The sequence below is a fragment of the Chiloscyllium plagiosum genome, unplaced genomic scaffold, assembly GCF_037043375.1.
Source record: "Chiloscyllium plagiosum isolate Xiang-an unplaced genomic scaffold, Cpla_swu_hap1 HiC_scaffold_35, whole genome shotgun sequence".
Taxonomy (NCBI): domain Eukaryota; kingdom Metazoa; phylum Chordata; class Chondrichthyes; order Orectolobiformes; family Hemiscylliidae; genus Chiloscyllium; species Chiloscyllium plagiosum.
In genome coordinates, this window is record NW_028270173.1 from 15,075,582 (window position 1) to 15,101,680 (window position 26,099).

At 47.6% G+C, this 26,099-nt stretch overlaps 2 pseudogenes across 1 annotated transcript; one reads left to right on the forward strand and one right to left on the reverse strand.

The window, feature by feature from the left end:
- Positions 1 to 1,005: 1,005 nt before the first annotated feature.
- Positions 1,006 to 1,597, reverse strand: LOC148140097 (zinc-binding protein A33 pseudogene; annotated as a pseudogene).
- Positions 1,549 to 25,799, forward strand: LOC122546407 (zinc-binding protein A33-like; annotated as a pseudogene). Its single transcript, XR_015753040.1, has 6 exons — positions 1,549 to 2,469; positions 2,571 to 2,666; positions 2,760 to 2,993; positions 3,457 to 3,479; positions 7,132 to 7,247; positions 24,331 to 25,799. The product of XR_015753040.1 is annotated as a zinc-binding protein A33-like (transcript).
- The last annotated feature ends 300 nt before the right edge of the window (positions 25,800 to 26,099 follow it).

The following is a 26,099-nucleotide window of genomic DNA, read 5'->3' on the forward strand; positions in this document are numbered from 1 at the left end:
AATTTTGGACTCCTTATTTAACAAAGGATATTGTGGCTTTGGAGGCAGTTCAAAAGAGATTCAATAAGCTGATTCCTGATGTGAAGGCAGACACCTTGTTGATTTTGGCTAAAAGGTTAGGGTTTCATTCATTCGAGCTTTGAAGAATGAAGGGTGATCCAATTGACATGCATACATTTCTGAGAAATCTTGACAGGGTAGATGTTGAGAAGATGTTTAACTGGGTGGAGTCTGGAAATTGGAAATTTCAAGGAGATGAAGGGCTTCCACCTGAAATGTCAATTCTCCTGCTCCTCAGATGCTGCCTGACCTGCTGTGCTTTTCCAGAACCACACTCTCGACACTCATCTTCAGCATCTGAGGTCCTCACTTTCTCCCAATCTTGATGAATGTCAAGACAGGCTTGAGTAGCCAAAGGCCTTTTCCTGCTGCTATTCCTTATCTTCTTATTTATCCAACACACTGTTGGCTGAAGAACCAGCAGGTGCTTTAGTGGTAATTCCAGGACACTACCTCTTGGTTTATCACAGGAAAGAAATTAAAAATAGGAGCTTGTTAAAAATATACAGTGTGTGGAATTGGATGTAAAAAGAGCAAATAACATGTTTGATTTGTGTTTTTGAAATTTATAACATCATGGGTTGTATTTATTGGTTATTCTTTTAGGTTGATGTTTCGTCTGTACAGTTCATTCACCACACACAGCACTGGTGATGTTGAACTCATTGACATCACACATGGCAATGGAACATCAGTTTCACCTTGCAGTCCTTGGGTTCTTGCAGCTCACAGCTCATTCTACCCAGTATGTCCCTCCGTACAATTCAGCTTCCCTTTGTTTCTTCTCACCCCCTTCTTTTCCCCCTAGCCCTACACAGCTCCTTGCCGATCTTTCAGTTCCCAGTTCCGATACAGGATTTATTCCTGGAATGTTAACCTGGCATCTCTCTCCACCTGTGACTGAAACCGAGACCGAGACCGAGACCGAGACTGACCCCCATCAGTTTACAGCTGGCAGGAGGCACGGGGATGGGGAGGAATTATGGGATGGATCTGTCAGTGCCCTTTAATCCCACAGATTCTCAGCATTGTTGAGCTTTTCTCTCTGATGTTAGGTGCCATGCCAAAGATAGGAAAGATCTTCTCAGTGAAAGTGTGGATAAAAGTATGGAGATGGGACATGGTGTCCACATTATAAAATGAGACCTGTCCACCCTCATCGTCCAGGAAAACCCCAACTTTCCATTGTTTCTCGATCGGGGTGTGAGTTGCCCTCGAAGGTGATGTGGAAGTTATATAATTGCTTTCGGAGGAATGGCCAGAAAATCCAGTATCCATTCTCAGGTTTCAAATCAATGTTTCCTTTCCTCTTGACAGACTCTTGGGCCACTCCCACTTTACTCAGAGTTTTCTCCCTCACCTCCACCTCCCAGTAATGTCTCCCGGCTGTGAATCCCTCGGATCCCAGAACAAAGGGCTGGGGATCAAACCTCTTGCGGTTGTCGCGAGGCAAATGCCGTCTTTTTTCTGCTTTCACATTGATCTGGTTCTCAGACACGACAAGCTGGATATTCGCTGTGTTTGGACCCAAAGTCATACATGCTGGGACTGTATGGAGAAAACATCATTTTTTTTTTCATGAACGAAGTAAATTTTTGAAATAAAAATAAATCTGCAGGCGGAAACAAGATGCAGATTCATAAAGCTAAACCTTCCAGCTTTTTGTGCATTTAGTGAACATCTAGAGTATGAGCCCTCCCTGTGCCTCCGTCCCGCCTCCCTCTGTCTCACTCTCCCTCCACCAAAGGCAACTCTCCAGGCACCTTCACCCTCCTGGGATGGGGTCAAAACCCTGTCAGCGTCCTAAACCTGTTTCTCCATCAAAATATTGTTTTTTACTTGCTCCCAGGTCAAAACCTTTCTAAACCATAGTTACTAATTACTCTTCTCTGATAATTGCAGAGAAATCCATCGGTAAGTGATTGAACTGAATGTGTTCACCAGCGCAGTCACATTGAAACTGAAAGTGGTTTGAATCAGGAAGTGCTGAGTGTGAACATGGCTTCCAGACAGCAGGGAGAGAGTTGGACCGAGGAGGCAGTTTGTCCCATTTGTCTGGATTTCTTCACCGATCCGGTTACACTGGATTGTGGACACAACTTCTGCCGCTCCTGTATCACCCAGAGTTGGGAAAAGAAGGAGATAAACTCCTGCCCGGAATGTAGAGAGGAATTTACGGAAAGAAACCTCAGGGTAAATCGGGCCTTAGCGAATCTGGCCGAGGAGGCTCGAAAATTAAAGCTGAATCCGAAAGAGAATGGGAGTAAACCTCACTGTGAGAAACATCAGGAAGATCTGAAGCTGTTTTGTGAAACTGACAGGAAATTGATCTGTCTGATTTGTAGAGATTCGCGGGAACACAAAACTCACAACTTCCTGCCGATCAACGAAGCTGTTGAAATCTACAAGGTAAAAGAGACAATATTTTGTAAAGTGCGCGTTTCATCACATATCCCTAATCCCACACCTCACCTAACACATCTATTCTTCAATTTCTTTCCCAATTACAGGATAAGCTGAAATCTTCCTTAGATTCTCTCACAGAGGAGAAATCGTTGGTTCTACAAACAGAACTGACCCAGAAACGGAAGATTTCCGAAGTGAGGGTGAGCTCTCCCTGTGCTGATTTTCTGGGATCTGGGTTAGTTTTGTTCCCTTTATCGCGGGACATTAATGAGGTTTCACATTTCATTTGGTAGGAACAGGCGAGCAGTCTGCAGACCCACATCACATCCGAGTTCACTAAAATGCACCAGATTCTCACTGAGAAAGAGCAGCGTTTACTCAGAGATCTCAGGGAAGAAGAGGAGAGGGTTGTAGAACCAATGGAGAGAAACCTTCGAGAGATTCAGGAGAATTTAAATTCCATTGAGGAGGAACTGTCAAAGTTGCAAAAACTGATGGAGCAAAAAGACGAATTGATCTTTCTGAAGGTGAGGGAAGATATTGCAGGTTATTTCAGACAGATTTCGGATATGATGACAACTGTAAAAATAATATGGAATGTCGTGTAAAAAACTGACCTTGTGACTGTCCGGACGGTTCTGTTGTTGTCACTGAAGAAGGGTCAATGCTCCCGAAGCGTTCACTCTGATTTCTTTCCACAGATCCTTCCAAACCTGCTGAGATTTTCCAGTAATTTCTGTTTTTTTACTAACCGCTGCCAAACTATCTGCAGATTCTCGGGAATATCGACATTCTCCCGGGAATGGATTGTGATGTTATTATTTATTTTGTTATTATCTCCGTGCTCCCCAAGTTTAATTGTCTCCTGGAACTCCCATTATAATCCAGTTCCAGTTCCATGTGGAGAGAGTGTGTGTGTGTGGGTGTCTGTCTGTCTCCTCCTGAAATCTGTTACTGCCATCCTCACTGTTTGTGATTCATTTCTTTCAGGAGGAAGCTTGTCGGGAGAGAAGGTAGGACATGCTCTTTACTGAAACTCTGCACAGTTTGCTCAGTAACCCAGGGATGGGTTATTATGGGGTTATTTCCTGGTTAATGGTGATGCTTTAAAGGGTGATTCATCGTATAACAGTAACTCCGGTTATGGTTCACACACGTGTTTTTTTATAAGAAGAAGATTGCTCCAGATTTTAAACAGTATTAGATTTTATGAAACTGTTCTGCAGTTTTGCAAACAATGACAAGATGCCTGTAAATACAGCCTGGTTCCGAGGCTGGAAGTGATCATTGCCCTGATTTTTGTGACTGTTTGTGTGACTGTGACCTTCCCCCTGACCCTGTGAGAGACACATGGCCCATGTTTCCAGGGAATGGCCATCCCTGTCACTGCATGGCTCCTGACCAGCCCTAGACAGTCAGAGTTGAAATGGGGAATCATTTTTGTTTCACTTTTTACAACGTTAACTCGCACCGTAGTCTTTATAAAGGGAACAATAAAAGCAAAATAAAAAAAAACTTTAATTAGTGTAATGTAATGTTCTGAGTACTTTGCATGAGAGTTGGAAAGTATAGAAAAGTATCACTGAGCTATTAATCCAGGTGATTGCTGTTGGTTTTAGCGGATCAGAAAGGAGGAAAGAGGAATAGAAAGATGGAGAGGTTCAGGGAGGGAATTCCAGAGCTGAGGGTCTGGGCAGCTGAAGGTCCAACCTCCAATGGGGGTGGGGAGATAGTCAGGAGGCTGGAAGTGAAGGAGCAGGATTCTCAGAGGGTTGTGGGACCCATGTATTACACACGTATGTGTATGAAGGTTGGGGTTGCAACGGAGGGAGTGGAGGGCTGCGCGTTCCGAGGGTGAGAGGTTGGAGTGGGTGAGAGGGGTGGGGGAGTTCAGGTGGCGGTTAATATCGCGGCGGCAGTTGGCTTTGAAGAGGTCGAGGGCAGGTAGGAGGCCAGCACGGGGTGTCCAGGTGGATGGGGTGTGTTGGAGGCGGGAGAAGGGGTCGTCAGAGGGTGGGCGAGAGTCTTGGTTAAAGAAGTTGGCACGGAGGCGAAGGCGGCGGAAGAATTGTTCGATGTCACGCCGCGTGTTGAATTCATCAATCCGGGAGTGTAGGGGAATGAAGGTGAGGCCTCTGCTGAGGACTGATCTTTCATCCTCAGAGAGGGGTAGGTCTGGAGGGATAGTGAAAACACGGCAGGGCTGGGAGCTGGGATCTGGTGTGGGGCTGGAGCTGGGTGTGGGGCCGGGGTTAGGCATGGGGGCGGGGACGGGGATCGGCGTGGGGGCGGGGCTGGGCGTAGTGATGGCATTAGGCGAAGGGGCGGGGTTAGACGTGGTGACGGTATATGCGTGGGGGCGGGGTTAGGCATGCAGACGGAGATTGGTGAAGGGGAGGGGTTAGGCGTGGTGACGGAGATCGTCGTGGGGGCGGGGTTAGGCGTGGTGACGGAACTCGCCGGGGGGCGGGGTTAGGCGTGGGGGCGGAGACATGCGGCGTTGTGGGTGTGTAGGTTAGTGACGTCAGTGGGGGCGGAAGTGGCTGCGGCGACCACAGAGACAAAGTTATTCCCCATAGCCGCGGAGGTCGCGAATCTGCCGGCGATTGTCTTCATACATGGACATCCGGTCCCTGTACACCTCCATCCCCCATCACGAAGGACTCAAAGCCCTCCGCTTCTTTCTTTCCCTCCGTACCGACCAGTACCTTTGCACTGACACCCTCCTTCGACTGACTGAACTGGTCCTCACCCTGACCAACTTCTCTTTCCAATCCTCCCACTTCCTCCAAAGGAAAGGAGTAGCCATGGGCACCCGCATGGGCCCCAGCTATGCCTGCCTCTTCGTAGGATATGTGGAACAGTCCATCTTCCGCAACTACACTGGCCCCACCCCCCACCTTTTCCTCCGCTACATCGATGACTGTATCGGCGCCGCCCCGTGCTCCCACGAGGAGGTTGAACAGTTCATCCACTTCACCAACACCTTCCACCCCGACCTCAAATTCACCTGGACAGTCTCAGATTCCTCCCTCCCCTTCCTCAATCTTTCTATTTCTATCTCAGGCGACCGAATCAACACGGACATCTACTACAAACCGACCGACTCCCACAGCTACCTGGACTACACCTCCTCCCATCCTGCCCCCTGTAAAAACGCCATCCCATTCTCCCAATTCCTTCGACTCCGCCGCATCTGCTCCCAGGAGGACCAGTTCCAAAAACGCACAACCCAGATGGCCTCCTTCTTCAAGGACCGCAATTTCCCCCCCGACGTGGTCGACGATGCCCTCCACCGCATCTCTTCCACTTCCCGCTCCTCCGCCCTTGAACACCGCCCCTCCAACCACCACCAGGACAGAACCCCACTGGTCCTCACCTACCACCCCACCAATCTCCATGTACAGCGCATCATCCGCCGTCATTCCCGCCACCTCCAAACGGATCCCATCACCAAGGATATATTTCCCTCCCCTCCCCTATCAGCATTCCGTAAAGACCACTCCCTCCGTGACTCCCTCGTCAGATCCACACCCCCCACCAACCCAACCTCCACTCCCGGCACCTTCCCCTGCAACCACATGAGGTGCAAGACTTGCGCCCACACCTCCCTCCAAGGCCCCAAAAGAAACTTCCATATCCGCCACAGGTTCACCTGCACTTCCACACACATCATCTATTGCATCCTCTGCACCCGATGTGGCCTCCTCTATATTGGGGAGACAGGCCGGCTACTTGCGGAGCGTTTCAGAGAACACCTCTGGGACACCCGCACCAACCAACCCAACCACCCTGTGGCTCAACATTTCAACTCCCCCTCCCACTCCACCAAGGATATGCAGGTTTTTGGACTCCTCCATCGCCAGACCACAACAACACGACAGTTGGAGGAAGAGCGCCTCATCTTCCGCCTCGGAACGCTCCAACCACAAGGGATGAACTCGGATTTCACCAGTTTCCTCATTTCCCCTCCCCTCACCTTGACTCAGTCAAATCCATCGAATTCAGCACCGTCTTCCTAACCTGCAATCTTCTTCCTGACCTCTCCGCCCCCACCCCAGTCTGACCTATCACCCTCACCTTGACCTCTTTCCACCTATCACATTTCCGACACCCCTCCCCCAAGTCCCTCCTCCCTACCTTTTATCTTAGCCTGCTGGACAAACTTTCCTCATTCCTGAAGAAGGGCTTATGCCCGAAACGTCAATTCTCCTGTTCCCTGGATGCTGCCTGACCTGCTGCGCTTTTCCAGCAACACATTTTTAGCTCTGATTTCCAGCATCTGCAGACCTCACTTTCTCCCCATGTATTACACAGTTGGAGATGAGGCTTTTAGATGTTTCTGGTTTTTTGTCTCTGTTCCACAAGCTCTGTGTATAATATGGCAAGGAGATGGAGGAAACTTATATTATCACCTGTGGTGTGTGATGTCTCAGTACCTAATCTGTTTTCAGGACATGGGCCCTTCTCTGGATCTGGGTGTTTCAGATCCTTGCCCTTGCATTATCGAATTCTTGTTGAATCAGTAACAAAAATAAGATGAATATTTCACTTTCTATCCCATTGACTCAAACATGAAAAATGCGGAACGCTTGAATATTTAAATGTTTTCATAAATATTTGAACAACGCAGAGTTTATGATGTCATCTGTTTAATGTTTACAGGATTAGTGATGGGGAGAAGACACTTTCAGCTGCTGATGGCTCTCTGTCTCTCGGACAGTTCACTGGCCCTTTACAGTACACAGTCTGGAGAGAAATGATACACACCATTCACCCAGGTAAACACGTGTATTCATTTTCCTGATGGTAGATCCAGTTATTAGATTAGATTAGATTACATTAGATTACAGTGTGGAAACAGACCCTGCGGCCCAACAAGTCCACACCGACCCGCCGAAGCGAAACCCACCCATACCCCTACATTTACCCCTTAACGAACACTACGGGCAATTTAGCTTCGCCAATTCACCTGACCCTGCACATCTTTGGACTGTGGGAGGAAACCGGAGCACCCGGAGGAAACCCACGCAGACACGGGGAGAACGTGCAAACTCCACAAAGTCAGTCGCCTGAGGCGGGAATTGAACCCGGGTCTCTGGCGCTGTGAGGCAGCAGTGCTAATCACTGTGCCACCGTGCCGCCCACTGTAGGGTCTCGAAGGCCCCAGTTTACATTCTCACATCACTAGTTGTTAATTCTGGGAGACTCTACCTGGAAACATTGTATTTTCTGTGGGTCCATTTGGATAAGTGCCTGAAGCCATCAACTCTGTGTGTCAGAGCAGTGAAGGGTTCTGGATTAGAGTGGTGCTGGAAAAGCACAGCAGGTCAGGCAGCATCTGAGGTGCAGGAAAATTGACGTTTCGGGCAAAAGCCCTTCATCAGAAATAGCCCTTCATCATCTATTCCTGATGAAGGGCTTTTGCCAGAAACGTCGATTTTCCTGCTGCTCAGAGACTGCCTGACCTGCTGTGCTTTTCCAGCACCACTCTAATCTAGACTCTGGTTTCCAGCATCTGCAGTCTTTGTTTTTACCCAGTGAAGGGTTCTGTCGAACCAGAGGAATAGAGCATGGAAACAGGATTTCGCGAGTAGACTGGGCTGGCTCCATCTGGTGTGACATTGGAGGAAAGGTTTTTATCATAATAACAAAAGGCATGCAGACATTTAAGAGCCAGTGTTAACAGGCACTTATCTAAAGGGGGTTGTGAGAGAAACAAAATAGAAATTCCTTGGAAAGCTCCCCAGGTCTGCCAGCATCTGTGGAGAGAAATCAGAGTTAACCTTTCAGATTGAGTGATCTTTCCTCAAAGCTGATAGTAGCTGGCAAAAGTCGGTTTATATGCAGAAGGTACAGTGGGGGAGGAGGTAAGGAGGAAATGATAGGTGGGGATAGTCCCAAACAGAGAAAAATACAAAGTGAATACCTGGTGATGGAGACTGTTAGTGCCAAATAATAGGCAGAATGTAATGGCAGCGAAGACAAAACTGGTGTGTGGGGTAGGGGGCTAGGTCATGGTAGAGCTCTGGGACTAGAATTATTGCCCTTGAAATTGAGTCCAGAGAACTGCAGGGTCCGGAAGTGGAAAATGAGATGTCGTTCTTCCAGACTGCACAGAGCTTTTGTGGAGCACTGCAACAAGCCAGAGACAGAAATGTTGCTCAGAGAACAGGAAGGTGTGTTGAAGTGGTTGGCAACTGGAAGCTCAGAGTCCTTTTTCTTAAATGGCAGAACACAGATGCTTTGTTTCCCCAATACAGAGTAGACCACTTTGTGAACAGTGAATGCAAGAGACTAGATTGTGTGAAGTGCTACCTCACCTTGCAGGTGTTTTGGACCCTTGGATACTGGAGGTAAATGGGAAAGTGTTGTACCTTTGACAGTTGCTGAGGATGTTGCTGTGGGGCTGTGGGTGGGTGTTGGGAGTGAAGGAAGAGTGCACCAGGGTGATTGGAAGGGAACGGTCCCTGCAAAAGGCTGACAACGGAAGGGAGGGAAATATATGCCTGGGGGTGACATCTTACTTGCAGGTGGCGGAAATGGTGTCTGATGCTCTTCTGGTTGTGGATGCTGGTGGGATTGTAGGTTTGGACAAGGGGAACACTATCGTTGTTGTGGCAGAAAAGGGAGGGGGTGCGGGCAGAAGTGTGGGAGGTGTCAGACCCGATTGAAAGCACTCTCAATGACAGTGCTGGTGAATCCTCAGTTGAGGAAGGATGTGGGCATTTCCGAGGCTCCCTTGTCAAAGTTTGCTTTGTCGGAGCAGATGGAACGGAGACGGAGGAACTGGGAGGATGGAATAGAGTGTTTACAGGAAGCAGGGTGTGAGAATGTATACTCTACGTAGATGGAGAAATGGGATCATAGTGGATATTATTGGTCAGTCTATCACCAGAAATAGAAACACACATGTCAAGGAAGAGAAAGAGGAATCACAGATCGACCAGATGAAGGTGAGGGTAGTGTGGAAGTTGGACATTTGCAGTGTGGGAATGGGGGGGCGGGGGAGGGGGAAGAGGATGTGTGAGTGGGGAAGGTGGGATTTAGATAGTTTAGCAAAGAGAAAGAGTTGCAAATACTGAGAGATTGCATTGTACAATAGAACGTTTGTGAAGGTCTTACTGAAGTGGTCAATGATGAAAACTGTCGCAGATAAATATCAGCTGAAAGAACTGTGGATGCTGTAAATAAGAGACAAAAACAGAAGTTGCTGGAAAAGCTCAGCACATCTGGCAGCATCTGTGGAGAGAAATCAGAGTTAATGTTTCGGATTGAGTGACCCTTCCTCAGAACTGACGGCAGCTCAGAAAATGTCTGTTTATATGCAGACATGAGTGTGGGGATTGGGGTAAGGACTGTACGATACCTGGGCACAGAGCCTAAAGAGAAGGAAGAACAGTTGGACAGACAAAGGAATCGATAACAGTCTGGCTCGGCGGGTGAGGAACTGTGAATGGGGATGGTTTGTGGCTAACAATGGGCTGTGTGTAATATTAGACTCTGAATGATGAGGCCTGATGTGTTGGGGTTGAGGTAAGGACATGGGCGCGCTCAATTCTTAAAATTATTGAATTCGATATTGAGTCAGGGAGGCTGCCGAGTCCAGAATGGAAAATGAGGTGCTGTTCTTAGCAAGCCTGAGACAGAGATGTTGGCCAGGGAACAGGGTGATGTTTAAAGGAGCAGGCAACTGGAAGCTCAGGGTCTTTTTTATAGACAGAATACAAGTGTGCAGCAAAGCGGTCACACAGTCTATGCTTTATTTCCCTAATGGAGAGGAGACCACATTGTGAGCAGTGAATGCAGTAGACTAGATTAAGTGAAGTATAGATAATGCGTTGCTTCACCTGTTTGGGCCTTTGCATACTCGGGAGGGAGGAAGGAAATGGACAGGTGTTCCATATTCTGCAGTTGTGGATGAAGGTGCCATGAGGCTGTGGGGGGCTGTTGGGAGTGAGGGAATAATAGACCAGGGTGTCCTGGTGGAAACAGTCTCAATGGAAGGTGGACAAGGGAGGGGAGAGGAATATGTGTCTGGTGGTGGCAGAGATTATGGCTGATGATCTTCTGGATGTTGGTGCTGGCGGGATTGCAGGTAAGGATGAGGGGAACCATATCAGTGTGGCAGGAGGGGACAGAAGGGGTGAGGGTTGAAATGTCAGAGATGGATTGGATCCAGTTAAGGGCCCTGTCAACAACAGTACTGGGGAATCCATGGTTCAGGAAAAGAGTAGACATTTTCAAGGCTCCTTTGTTGAAGTTGGAAGGATGGGAACGAATGCGATGGAGACGGAGTAACTAGGAGAATGGAATGGAGTATTTATATGAAGCAGAGTGTGAGGATGTACAGGCCAGCTAACTGTGGGGGTCGGTGGGTTTATCGTGGATATTATTGGCCAGTCTATCGCCAGAAATGGGAACAGGAATGTTGAGGAAAGGGAAGGATGGATCAGGTGAAGGTGAGAGCAGGGTGGAACATGGAATCAAAATGAACAAACTTTTCCAATTCTAGATGAGAAAGGGAGGCAACATCAATGATATCATTGATACACCAGAGAAAGACTCATGTTTCAGACTGGAATGGGAACAAGAAATGTTACACATACCCCACAAGGAGACAGGCAAAAATGGGGGCTTAGATGGGTACCTATGGCCACCACTCTGACTGAAAACAATGAGGGGTGATAAAAGAGAAGTTGAGTGTGAGGATGAGCTCGGCCAAGGGGAGGCGAGTGGTGGGGGGGTGAGGATGTTTCAGCCCTGTGTTCCTGGAAGAATCAGAGAGTCTGAGACCATCCTGGTGGAGGATGGTGGTGTAGAGGGATTGCATGTCCATGGTAAAGAGGAGGCAGCTGAAGCCGCAACCTGGAAATTTTGGAATGGGCATAAAGTGTCAGAGGAATGGTGGATATAAGTGAGCAGGGACTCCAGCAGGTGAGACAAGACTGAGTCATGGTAGGAAATGATGAGTTCTGAGAGGCAGGAGCAGACAGAAAGAATGGGTCTGCCTGGGTAATCCTGTTTGTGTATTTTGGGAAGGAGGTAGAAGTGAGCTGTGCGGGGTTGTGGGACTATCAGCTGGAGGTAGTTGGAGTGGGGGCAGATCCCCAGATGAAATGAGGTTGGTGACTGTAGTTGATGCAATGGCCTGATGTTCCATCATGTAGTCACAGGTTAGACGCCAATAGGAGGAGGTATCTGAGAGGGATCTCAGCTTCTGCAATGTAGTGGTCAGTTTGCCAACTACTCCAGCCCCACACTGATTAGATTAGATTACTTTATTAAATTACTTTACAGTGTGGAAACAGGCCCTTTGGCCCAACAAGTCCACACCGACCCGCCGAAGCGCAACCCACAATACCCCTACATTTACCCCTTAACTAACACTACGGGCAATTTAGTATGGCCAATTCACCTGACCTGCAGGTCTTTGGACTGTGGGAGGAAACCGGAGCACCCGGAGGAAACCCACGCAAACACGGGGAGAACGTGCAAACTCCACACAGTCAGTCGCCTGAGGCGGGAATTGAACCCGGGTTTCTGGCGCTGTGAGGCAGCAGTGCTAACCACTGCGCCACCGTGCCGCCTTAAGTCTGCCGTGATCAGCAGACTTAATAACAAAGTCAGGATTGGATCTGAGGGCATGGAGCATGGTGCTGCCTCCGTCTCCCATTCAGAATTGAAAAGTTTTATCGATTTTGTTTCCAACTTCCAACTCACTCTCACTTTCACCTGGTCTATATCTGAACCCTTCCTCAACATCACTGTTTCTATTTCTGGGGATAGCTTAGCCACTAATAATCCACAATAAGCCCACCAACTCCAAAAATTACCTGGCCTTTATATTCTCGCACCCTGCTCCCTGTAAAGTCTCCATTCCATTCTCCTAGTTACTCCGTCTCCATCGCATTTATTCTGACGATGTTAACTTTGACAAGGGATCCTCCGAAATGTCCACGTGTTTCCTCAACCAAGGATTCCTCAGGGCCCTCAAGTGGGACCAACCTATCTCTCGCACTTCAGCCCTCACCCCGTCTCTTCCCTTTTGCAACAGTGATAGGGTTCCCCTTGTCCTTACCTACCATCCCAACAGCATCAACATCCAGAAGATCATCAGCTGCCATTTCTGTCACTTCCAGAGAGACACCTCCCCTCCTGCAGGAACCATTCCCTTTGGGACACTCTGGTTACTTCCAACACCCCCTCACAGCATCATAGCACTTTCTCCTGCAACTACCGAAGGTGCAACATGTGTCCATTTATTTCCTACTTCCCCAGTATCCAAGGGCCCAAACACACCTTCACCTCCCTGCACTTCTGACAATCTAGTCTACTGCATTTGCTGCTCACAGTGTGGCCTCCTCTCTACTGGAGATCTGAAGGGTCGACTTTAGAACACTTGCATTCCGTTTTCCAAAAAACGACCCTGAAATTCCAGTTGCCTTTTCACACACCACCCTGGAACCTAGTCAGCACCTCTGTCTCAAGCTTGCTGCAGTGCTCCAATGAAGCTGAGCGCAATCTGGAAGAACAGCACCTCATTTTCAGCCTGGGGATCCTGCAGACTCAATATCAAATTAAATAACTTTGAGGTCTGAGCTCTCCCATGTCCTGACCCCAAACCACACAACCATGCCTTGTTATCACAGAGTCTGTCATTACACACAAAGCATTGTTAGCCACTAACAGTCTCCATTAACTGCTATTCACTCCCCTACCCAGATCGTTATCCAATCCTTTGTCTATCTAACTGCTCTTCTCTTTCTTTGAGCTCAATCCCCACCTACCATTTACTTCTCACCCCTTCACCCCCCACCCCAGATTCTGTATATAAACTGACATTTCCCAGCTCCCATCAGTTCTGAGGAAGGGTCACTTGATCCGAAACGTTAACTCTGATTTCTCTGCACAGGTGCTGCCAGACCTGCTGAGCCTGATAAATATCTATAGGTGTAACATAGTCTAATATTAAACAAGACAGAGATATTTATAAATTTCCAGCTTGCAGGTAGTGAGGTTGTCAGAATCACAAAATCCTTCCAGTGTGGAAGCAGGCCATTCAGCCCATCGAATCCACACTGACTCTCTGAAAAGCATCCCTCCAGGACCCAATGCCTTCGCATATTCTTTTAACTCCATCTTTCCCATGGCTAATACACAAAGCCTGCACTTTCCTGGACACAATGGACAAAAGCTGCACATCTTTGGACTGTGGGAGGAAACCAATGCAAACTTGGGAGAATGTACAAACTTCATACAGTTACCTGATGCTGGAATTGAACCCAGCTCCCCAGTGCTGTGAGGCAGCAGTGCTAATCACGAAGCCAATGTTCCAATATTTTCAGTAATCCTATTGATCAAACAGTGAACCCAATGTCCGCTTCATGATGTTTTGGAGAGGTCCAATTCAGTCTGAGTCGACTTATTCAATGTAATGTTCTTGGTCAGTTTTGCAAGGGTTCAGAATGTGAGAAGTTACAGGATAGTCTTTCAGGAGGGAGCAGATACCTGGAAAACTGCTATCACTTCCAAGTGAGGGAAAGGTGTGATTTGGAATATTGGGAATATGGCAGCAAAAGAGCAATGAGTAGCCACCCGAGCTACAAATCTTCACACGAACATTGAAAGCAAGCTAACATTTTGAGTCTCGATGACTCTTCATAAGTGCTTAACTTCCCGAGTTAACTGTTGCTGGCACATCCCCTTCCTATAAATCTTTTTCCTCACTGAAATATATCTTTGCTGTGAATCATGTGCTGTTCTTTTTAGCGTCTGCCATTGTTCCTCAAATATCATAGAACGTAGAACATAGAAAAATACAGTGCAGAACAGGCCCTTAGGCCTTTGATGTTGCACCGACAAGTGTACTATTCTCAGCTCGACTCCCTACACTATCCCAAAATCATCCGTGTGCTTATCTAAGGACTGTTTAAATCTCCCTAATGTGGCTGAGTTGACTACATTAGCAGGTAGGGCATTCCATGCCCTTAACACTCTCTGCATAAAGAACTTTCCTCTGACTTAAATCTATCACCCCTCAATTTGTAGTTATGCCCCCTCTTACATGCTGACGTCATCACATGAGGAAAAAGTATTTCACTGTCTACCCTATCTAATCCACTGATCATCTTGTATGTCTCTATCAAATCCCCCCTTAGCCTTCTTCTTTCCAATGCGAACAGACCCAAATCTCTCAGCCTTTTCTCATAAGACCTTCCCTCCAGACCAGGCAACATCCTGGTAAATCTCCTTTTCCAATGCTTCCACACCCTTCCGACAATGGGGTGACCAGAACTGTACACAATATTCCAAGTGTGGTCCCACCAGCATTTTGTATAGTTGCAGCATGATATTGCGGTTCCGGAACTCAATCCCTCTACCAATGAAACCGAACACACCATATGCCTTCTTCACAGTACTATCCACCTGGGTGGCAACTTTCAGGGATCGATGCACATGGACTTCAAACCCTCTGCACATCCACACTACCAAGAATCGTTGCATTGACCAAATACATTGCCTTCCTGTTATTCTTCCCGAAGTGCATCACCTCACATTTAGCTGCATTGAACTCCATTTGCCATCTCTCAGCCTAATTCTGCAGTTTATCCAAGTCCCTTCCAACCTGAAACATTCTCCAAACTGTCCACTACTCCACCGACTTTACTATCATCTGCAAATTTACTAGTCCATCCACCTATGCCTGCGTCGAAGTCATTTATAAAAATGACAAACAGCAGTGGTCCCAAAACAGATCCTTGTGGTGCATGACTAATAACTGGACTCCAGACTGAATATTTTCCATCAACTACCACTCACTGCCTTCTTCCAGAAAGCCAGTTTCTAATCCAAACTGCTAAATCACCCTCAATTCCATGCCTCTGCATTTTCTCCATCAGCCTACCATGTGAAATCTGATCAAAGTCCATGTATACCACGTCAACTGCCCTACTCTCATCCACGTGCTTGATCACCTTCTCAAAAGTTTCAGTGAGGTTTATGAGACAAGACCTGCCCTTGACGAAACCATGTTGACTATCTGAAATCAAATTGTTGCTTGCTCGATGATTATAAATCTCATCTCTTATCATCCTTTCCAAGACCTTTCCTACAATATAAGTAAGGCTCACTGGTCTATAATTATCTGGGTCACCTCTGCTGCCCTTCTTGAACAATGGGATAACATTTGCAATCCTCCAGTCCTCAGGTACTAAATGTGGAGACAACGACGACTCAAATATCAAAGCCAACGGCTCTGCTATCTCCTCCCTCGCTTCCCAGAGAATCCTCAGATAAATCCCATCCAGCCCATGGGACATGTCTATTTTCATTCCTTCTAGAATTAATAACACCTGTGCGTAACTAACCTCAATTCGTTCTAGTCTAATATCTCATACCTCATTCTTCTCCTTCACAATATTCACCTTTTCCTGAGTGAAAACCGATGAGAAATGTTCATTTAGCACCTCTCCGATCTCCAAAGGGTCCACACTCAACTTCCCACTTCTGTCTTTGATTGGGCTGATCTGTAACTCTCCATTGCCTCATCTGTACCATCTTGCCTCATCAACACATAAGCCTCCTTCTTCTGCTTAACAAGAGATGCAATTTCTGTGGTAAACCACGGTTCCCTTACCTTATCACTTCCTCCCTGCCTGTCAGGGACATACCTAACAAGGACATGCAATATATGTTCCTTAAACCTCCTCCACATTTCGATAGTCTGTATCCCCCCCATTCTATGCTGCCCCATTCTATGGATCCTGATTCTTGCCTAATCGCATTATAATTGCCCTTGCCCCATCGATAACTCTTGACCTGTGGCATGTACCTATCCCTTTCCATCGCTAAACTAAACGTAACTGAATTATGGTCACTCTCTGCAAAGTGCTCACCTACAACTAAATCAAACACCTGGCCTGGTTCATTACCACATGGCATGGTGGTTCAGTGGTTAGCACTGCTGCCTCACAGCACGAGTGTCCCAGGTTCGATTCCAGCCTCGGGTAAGCTGTCTGTGTGGAGTTTGCGCATTCTCCCCATGTCTGCATGGGTTTCCTCCGGGTGCTCTGGTTTCCTCTCACAGTCCAAACATGTGCAGGTCAGGTGGATTGGCCATGCTAAATTGCCCATAGTGTTAGGTGCATTAGTCATAGGGAAATGGGTCTGGGTGGGTTACTGTTTGGAGGGTAGATTAGATTACATTACAGTGCGGAAACAGGCCCTTCGGCCCAACAAGTCCACACCGACCCGCCGAAGCGTAACCCACCTATACCCCTACATTTACCCCTTACCTAACACTACGGGCAATTTAGCATGGCTAATTCACCTGACCTGCACATCTTTGGAATGTGGGAGGAAACCGGAGCACCTGGAGGAAACCCACGCTGACACGGTGACAACGTGCAAACTCCACACAGTCAGTCGCCTGAGGCGGGAATTGAACCCGGGTCTCTGGCGCCTGTGAGGCAGCAGTGATAACCACTGTGCCACCGTGCCGGGTAGATGTGGACTTGTTGGGCCTGTTTCCACACTGTAGGGAATCTAATCATTACCAAGCACCAGATCCAGTGAAGCCTCCCTTCTTGTCGGCCTTTCGATATACTGTGTCAGGAAACCCTTCTGTACACACTGGACAAAAACTGATCCATCCGATGTACGAGAGCTATAACATTTCCAGTCAATATGGGGAAGTTAAAGTCCCCATAATGACCACCCTGTTCCTTTCACTCCTACTCAGAATAATTTTGCTAATCCTCTCTTCCACCTCCCTGGAATATCTTTGATGCTAAGTGCCTTCCCCAATCCACCCCAGAAAGCTCAGCCGTCATTCCTTTGCAATTACCCTTGTTAAAGGTTCGCACAGTTATTTTCCAACCAAGATCCTCCCTTTCAAACTGAATGCGACATTCCTCCATATTATGGTCCGTGGAGACTCTGACATCATTTATCCAACCTGCCTCAGTTCACATCACCAGATTCAAATTGGCAAATACAAGGTTGGATTCACAATATTATTATTCCAGGAAACTATATGCTCATAGCTCCCTCTACTACTCTCACTGTTTAAATCAACATGCTGATAAAAGTCACCCAGGTTTAATGTTACTTGCACTTTTTATGTCCTGATTATTATCTGCCCCACCGTGTAGCTACTGTTTGGGGTCTTAGAGACCATTTCTGCCAAACTACTTACTTTATTTCTTGCCTTCACTCATGTGGAGTCTATATTCTTCTGATTTCAGATTATTTATTGCTGTTGTATTTACTTCATCCCATATCAACAATACTACGCGATCGCACTTTCATTTCTGCTTGTCCTTTTGAAATTTACATTTTTGCGACATGAAGTATTCCCTCTTGTTTTTTGAAAAAGTAACAAAGGGGATTGATGAGGGCAAAGCAGTGAATGTGATCTAAATTAACTTCAGTAAGGAATTCGACATGGTTCCTCATGATAAACTGGTTATCAAGGTTAGATCTCATGGAATAATGAGAGAATTAGCCATTTGGATACAGAACTAACTCGAAGGAAGAAGACAGAGAGTGGTGGTGGATGGTTTCTTGTCAGACTGGAGGCCTGTAACCAGTGATGTACCACAAGGATCGGTGGTGGGTCCACTACGTTTCATCACTTATAAAAATGATATGAATGTAAACATAGGAGGATAGTGAGCAAGCTTGCAGATGACTAAACGGGATCATGATCAGATGGCGCCAATGGGCTGAGGAGTATCAGATAGACTTTAATTTAGATAAACGTATGTTGTTGCACTTTGGAAAGGCAAATCTGAGCAAGACTTCCACACTTAATGGTTAGGTCCTGGGGGGTGTTGCTGAACAGAGATATTTTCCTCCAATTTGGGGGTTGACTCATTGTGGCAATGGAGGAGGCCAAAGATGGTCATGTTTGAAAAGGAGTGTGAAGGGGAATTAAATGGGCAGTGACTGGGAGGTCCGGTTGGCCCCTACGGACCCGGCTGCGATGCTCAGCTCACTGTTCCCTCAATTATGTCTGATCTCTCCAATGGAGAGAAGACCACATTGGGAGCATCTGATGCAGTAAACTTGGTTGGAAGAGAGGCAGGTGAACCTCAGTCTCACCTGGAAGGACTGTTTGGGGCCCTGGATGGAGCTGAGTGGTGTAGTGTATCGGCAGGATTTGCACCTTTCCCGGTTGCAGAGAAAGGTACGTGAGAGTCCGGGTGCGTGGTGGGGGTGTTTGTGGTGGGCTGTCGGTGGGGTGAGTGGCACAAATGGAGGACTGGTGAAGGGAACAGTCCTTGTGGAAGGCAGAAAGGAGTGGGCAGGGGATGATGTTATTGAAGGTAGGGTGAAGTTGGAGTTGGAAGAAGTGTTTGAGGATGATGTGTTGGATGTGGAGACTGGTTGGGTGGTAGGTGAGGGCAAGAGGGTTTCTGTCTTTATTGCATTGAGGTGGGAATGTTTAGAGCAGTGGAACAGGGAATGGAGGTGGAGCGGTGGAGGGCTGACTGGATGGGGGAGGGGGGAATGCACATTGTTTGAATTAGGTGGACACCTGTGATGCTCGCGAGTGGAATGTCTCCTCGTCCAAGCAGATGCGGCGGAGGCAGAGGAATTGGAAGAATGGGGTGGAGTTCTTGCAGGATACTGGGTGGGAGGAGGTGTGGTCCAGGTAGTTGTGAGAGTCTGTGGGTTTATAGTAACCATCCATGAGGAGACTGTTGCCGGAGATGGGAACAGAGAGATCAAGAAGGGGAGGGAATTGTCCGAGACGGACCAACTTACAAACCATGCCTCCGATGTTCGCAAATGATTTATATATAGGTCCAAAAGCAGTGGAATCCAGCACCAATCCTTGTGTCACACCGCTGATCTCCAGTCTGAAAAGCAACCTTCTACCATCACACTCTACCTCCTACCTTCAATCCAATTTTGTACTGTGTCAGCTAGCTCTCCCTGAATCCCATAACCTTACTAACCAGTCGACCCTGCAAATCCCTGTTGAATGCTTTGCTGAAGTCCATAAGGACAACATCTACTGCTCTGTCTTCATCAATCTACTTTGTAACATCTTCGAAAATTTCAATCAAGATGCGATTTCTCTCTTACAAAGCCATGTTGATGACTCCTAATAAGAGGGTCGTGTAAATCCTTTCCCACCCTCTCCAGTAACTTACCGACCACTGCTGTGAAGCTCACTGATTCTATAGTTCCCTTGCTTTTCCTTACAACCTTTCTAAAATGATGGCAACAAATTAGCCGACCTCTAGTTCTGCCACCTCACCTGGCTGTTGTTCATACAAATATGTCAGCAAAGGGTCCAGCAATCTCTTCCCTAGCTTCTCTAGTTTCTGGTCCAGGGAATTTACCTATTTTTGCATTATTTAAGACCTCGACAGCACCTCCTCTTCTGTAATGTGAACCCTTTTCAAGACATCACTATTTATTTCCCCAAGTTCCCTCGGTGCTGGGAAATGGAATAGAATTTGATCGGCCATTGATGACCACAATGGGTTTAAGGGCCTCATTCGATGCTGTGTTATTCTATGGCTATGTAGGTTGGTTAAATCAGTTGGTTGGACAGCTGCTGTATGATACAGACTGACAGTAACAATTCAGGTTCAATTCCTACACTGTGAACATCTTGTCTTCTCATCCATATCCCTTCAGTGAGGATGGTGACGCTGACAATAAAATCACCACAAGCTATCTCTCTCAGATCAGACAGCAGCCTCTGGGACTGTGTCAACTTCACTTTCTTTTAGCATGTGGCTCAAGCAGTGGACAATAGACAATAGGTGCAGGAGTAGGCCATTCTGCCCTTCGAGCCAGCACCATCATTCATTATGATCATGGCTGATCATCCTCAATCAGTATCCTGTTCCTGCCTTATCCCCATAACCCTTGATTCCACTATCCTTAAGAGTTCTTTCCAAGTCTTTCTTGAAAGTATCCAGAGACTGAGCCTCCACAGCCTTCTGGGGCAGAGCATTCCACACACCCACCACTCTCTGGGTGAAGTAGTTTCTCCTCATCTCTGTTCTAAGTGGCCTACCCCTTATTTTTAAACTGTGTCCTCTGGTTCAGGATTCACCCATCAGCGGAAACATGCTTCCTGCCTCCACAGTATCCAATCCTTTAATAATCTTATATGTCTCAATCAGATCCCCTCTTAGCCTTCTAAACTCAAGCGTATACAAGCCCAGTTGCTCCAATCTTTCAACGTAGGATAGTCCTGCCATTCCGAATTGACCTCGTGAACGTACGCTGCACTCCCTGAATAGCTAGAATGTCTTTCCTCAAATTTGAGACCAAATTTGTGGGTGGCACGGTGGCACAGTGGTTAGCACTGCTGCCTCACAGCGCCAGAGACCCGGGTTCAATTCCCGACTCAGGCGACTGACTGTGTGGAGTTTGCACATTCTCCCCGTGTCTGCGTGGGTTTCCTCCCACAGTCCAAAGATGTGCGGGTCAGGTGAATTGGCCATGCTAAATTGCCCATAGTGTTAGGTTAAAGGGGTAAATGTAGGTGTATGGGTGGGTTGCGCTTCGGCGGGTCGGTGTGGACTTGTTGGGCCGAAGGGCCTGTTTCCACACTGTAAGTAATCTAATCTAATCTAAACAAAACTGCACACAATGTTCCAGGTGCGGTCTCACCAGGGCCCTGTACAGCTGCAGAAGGACCTCTTTGCTTCCTTCTCGCAGATTCTCTCAATAACTGCAATGTTCACCTTACCTCAGCAAAAAGATTAACCTTCTTAATTACTCACTGTTCATGTTTTGAACATTTTCTGTCTCATCCAGGAGAACACCAAGATCACTCTGTCACTGGCAATTCTGCAGGTTTTCTCTGTTTTAAGAATGCTTCTTGTTTTTAAAATTCTTCCTTGTGAAGACTCCCCTTCCCCTCACATCACTCAGGCCTCACACTATCCCCATTCTCTCACACGCACAACTCCCATTACCACCCTGAAGTTGTCCTATCTCCTGAGAATAACGTAAGTATTTAAAAACCCAAGCGACTCAATCACAACTTACTGATGCTGTTGCAAATACTTGCAATTCCCCATAAGCATCCCTTTGGCAAAAAAAAGGAACCCTTAAGCCCAGGTTCTCACAGGAGAGATGTCAGAAAGAGAGAGAGGATCAAAAAACTGACTGCTTGCCAAACCAAACCAAAACCAGAGTTAAGCTGACTTGGGAGACCCGGACACTCCCCTTCGATTATACAAGTGTTTCTTTAAACTTGAAAGCCTTTTGCCTGAGGCAATATCTGTTATCCATGATCAATTTGTCCCGAAAACATATACAAACCAGAGACATCGGAATCTGTGTTTATAACCTCTCTAAAAAGAAAAAAAGGACAACCTAACCTTAATTAAGCAGCAATATCGTCATACCCCTCACTCACCCCCACACTATGCCTTCCCCATACATCTCCCTTTCACTTCCTCCTCCCATCTCCCTGATTCTCCTCGTTTGAGTCATCCTCCTCATTTACATTCCCCCTCCCCATCCCCTTTGCTGCCAATTTTCCTCTCATTTTCCCTTACACCCTGCCTCTCCCCTCCTCAACAGTCATGAACTTCCATACAGTCCACCTCTTTATTCATCCCCTCACTCTCTCCTCAGTTTCCTTGTCCCTATCCCTCACTGCATCCCCCTTCCATCTCCATACAGGACCCACTCTCCTCACCCTCCCTTCCCATCACTCTTCCATGGATTTCACTCTCCACGCCCTCCCTCTAACCAACACTCCCTCCTGATCTCCCACCCCACTGTCTCCCGCTCTCATTGTCTCCCTTCTGTTCACTCCCCACTCCCATCTCTGACCCTACTCTCCCTGCCCACCACCAACCTCTCCCACTCTCTTTCTGTCGTCCTGCTCACTCTCCACTCACTCTTCCCTCTTATTCACTGTCCCCTTTAGCACAGCTTCCTATCCCGGACACTCTCCCCTTGACCTTGGTTTGCACATGCCATTAACCATCCCTTCGCCTGGCAGACCATGACCTCACTGCATTCTCCACCCTCCAACCAACTCACCTCCACATTCCCCACATCCATCCATTCCTCTTGATTGTTCACCATTCAGTCCTTCCCACCCTCCCTTAATTGTCCTACCATCACAATTCCCTCTTGCCGCGACCTCACCCTCCCATCCTCACTCTCGTCACTCCACATCCCCCGACAGTCTGCTTGCCCACACCTCCCCATCAATGCCCCCTCATTCCCTCCTGCTCTCCCATTCCCCTCAATCTCACATCACCTCCTGATCACTCCTCCTACCATCAGCTCATTCTTCCCTCTCCCTCACTATCCTCTTGAGCACAGCTTCCTAATCCGGTCACGCTCCCCTCAACCTCACTGTGCTCTCACTCTCTTCTTTGCACTGCTCCTCACTCCTATCTCACATTCGCTCTCCCCTCCACTCCATTCTTCATGATCACTCTGCCATGATTTCCCCCACCCCTGATTCTCCCTTCCCGTTTAATCTTGCCTCCTCAAACTCCTCTTCCCCTTTCCACTTGCCTCCACCTCTCTCCCCTTCACTTCATCCTCAAGTTCACTCAACTGCTCCATATTCCTCCACACAGACTTCTTCAATTTCTGAGACCCAACTCTGTCCTTCCTTTGAAGCCCCCATCCTACATTCCCCTCATCTTAACTCTCCTCTCCCCTGCTCAGACTCCACGTCATCCTCCAGTTCACTCACCTCCAGAATTCCCACAAGACCTTATTTTGCACTCTCTCACTTCCTCACGTGGATTAATTCTCTGGCTTCTTAACACATCCTTATGTACCCTGTCACTCCCTGCCACCTCCATTCGTCTCCCACTCACTCTCACCTCCCATGGCCAAAATGAACTTGTATTTCTCCCCTCAGCTCAGCCATCCCTTCCTCCTCACTCCCACCTCCCTTTCTCTCTTCCCCTCACTCACTGTCTCTCCACCTCTCAATCCTCCCACTCACTCTCCTGATCTTCAAACCTCAAATGTCCACTTATTTTGCAGACCTCCCATTCTATAGTATAACTGACTCTCCCCTACAGCATTCCAAAAAATCCCCTCCCCTCACAAAACCACCAACCCTCTCCAATATCCTTACTCCGATTCCAATCGCTCCCTCCTCCATCACTTACTCCATTCCCTGTCCTGGGGTCAAATACCTCCCCTCATTTCCTCCCATTCTCCAGATGTTCCCCTCCCACTTAGCTAAACTCTCCTTTACAAATGCAATTTCATTCTACCCGTCCCTCAGTCTCCCCACACCCTTGCTGCCCATCACTCCTGCCTCCCCTCAGTATTCCCATTCCCACTGCCTCACATCACCTCACTCTCCCCTTTTCTTTTGAATTTTCCGACCTGCCATCGCTCTCACCCGAGTTCTCAACCCACCCATTGGCCACCACCTTCCGCATTCCCATATCTCTCTCTCGTACTGTCCCTTCACTCAGCCTTCCTCTCTTTCCCACCTCTCCTCACTCACAACCCTCTATCCCACATCACCTCACTCTCCCACTCTCTTTAACCATCCCCTCCCTCCTGCGATAGGGTGAGGGTTCTGATCTTTCTGTGCACTTCATTTCCCCACTCACATCCCTTCAAATGAGCCCTCTCATCTCCCTTCCTCATCCCTCCCATCCCTCCGCCTTCCCCATCCTTCCTCCTCATACCTCCGCTCTCGCTCACTCACCACACTCTCCCTCACTCACTCACCTTTCCCTGTCTCCCCCTGTTCAAATTCCCCTATTCCAGACTCTCTTTACCTTCCATTCACTCTCATCCTGCTCCATTCCTCAACCCCTCACTTCCTGCTCCCCTCACTCACCCTCCCTCCCTCTCCCTGACGGTGTTATTTGATCTCTCCCCCAGCTCCAGCCTCTCTGACTCTGGATCCGAACACAGCGCATCCCCGGCTCATCCTGTCTGAGGACCGGACCAGTGTGAGACTCGGAGACAAACGGCAGCCGCTCCCTGACTCCCCGGAGAGATTTGATTCCTCGGCCTGTGTCCTGGGATCAGAGGGATTCACATCAGGGAGATATTACTGGGAGGTGGAGGTGGGGGAGAAGACCCGATGGATTCTGGGAGTGGCCCGAGAGTCTGTGATGAGGAAAGGGATGATCACCCCGAGCCCGAAGACCGGATTCTGGATTGTGGGGCTGTTACCCGGATTTGATTATTTTGCCGCCACCTCCCCCTCACGGACCCCCCTCTCCCCGAGTGTGAATCCCCGGAAGATCGGGGTTTTCCTGGACTATGAGGGTGGACAGGTGTCATTTTACAATGCGGACACCATGTCCCATCTCCACACTTTCACCCACACTTTCACTGAGAGGATCTTTCCCGTCTTCAGTCCGGGAGGGAATGACGGCGGGAAAAACTCCGCCCCGCTGACAATCTGCGGGATTAAAGGGCACTGACAGATCCATCCCATAATTTCACCCCGTCCCCGCCTCCTGCCAGCTGTAAACTGATGGGGGTCGGTCTCAGTCCGGGGGAAAGAACGAGGGGGAGAGAGAAACAAATAGAAGCTCAATTGTAGAGAGGGACTGACTGGGTAGAGTGAGCTGTGAGCTGCAGGAACCCGGGGACCTTCCTGCCTGTAATGTTGCTCCACAGGCGGGAGGTGGCGCTACATGACGGTGTTGGAGATGAATCAGTCAGTGGGTCTCAGACTGGGCTCAGGGGAGTCTTTCCAGGGGGGACACCAAATCATTTCACTGCAGGGTCAGTGGAGTGTTTCCGGGGGGAAATTTAAATTATTTCTCTGCAGAGTCAGTGGGGTCTTTGCAGGGGGACTGGGCTCAATCAAAATAAACATTTCAGACTGATCTTCTGTAGATTTCCACCATATATCAGTAATGTTTTGTTCGGTTTGTAACTATTGTCCAGAATTTTGCTGCTCTTTCACAAAATTGGAAAATTTGAAAACCTCAAATTTGAAAGGGATGGGTGAACCCATCATTTATGCCATAATCAGATAATATTTAACCATGTTTGAAACTGTTCAGTTGGTACAAACTGAAATGTAGCTGGAATTACAGTTATTACTTGTCCCTGAGTTATTATCTATCATCATTATCTGCACTGAATTAATCCTTACATCAGCCCAATGAAAATGTCTGTTTGATAAAAATCATTAATTACTCTTGCACTCTGTGCGCGGAACCAATTCAGATTTTGACAATGTTTATGTTTATGTAATTATAATTTATGTTGGAGGGCACTATCAAATTTGAAATATTTCTTCAATCAAATCAACATCTTTGATTTACTGGAGTGTAAGTAAGGCTTTTTTAAAAAAATACTTCATCAATAAATCCAAGAGAGTAAACCTGTTAAGGTTGTAATTGTCAATTTCTCCAGAATATATATCCTTTTCCCTTGCATTCCAACTTCGTCTGGATTGTTTTAAAATTCACTATTTCAAGTCAATGGAGTTTTAGCTACCTGGAAATTATCCTACTTTTACTCTGGACTTTCAGTCATTGCTACCTTATTTCGGGTCTTAGAGTCAGAGATTGATAGAGTCCTACACCCTAGAGAGAGGCCCTTCAGTCCAAACTGGTCCATGCCAACCCCAAATGGTCTATCCATGCTAACTTCATTTCCCTGCACTTGGCCCATATCCTTCTAAA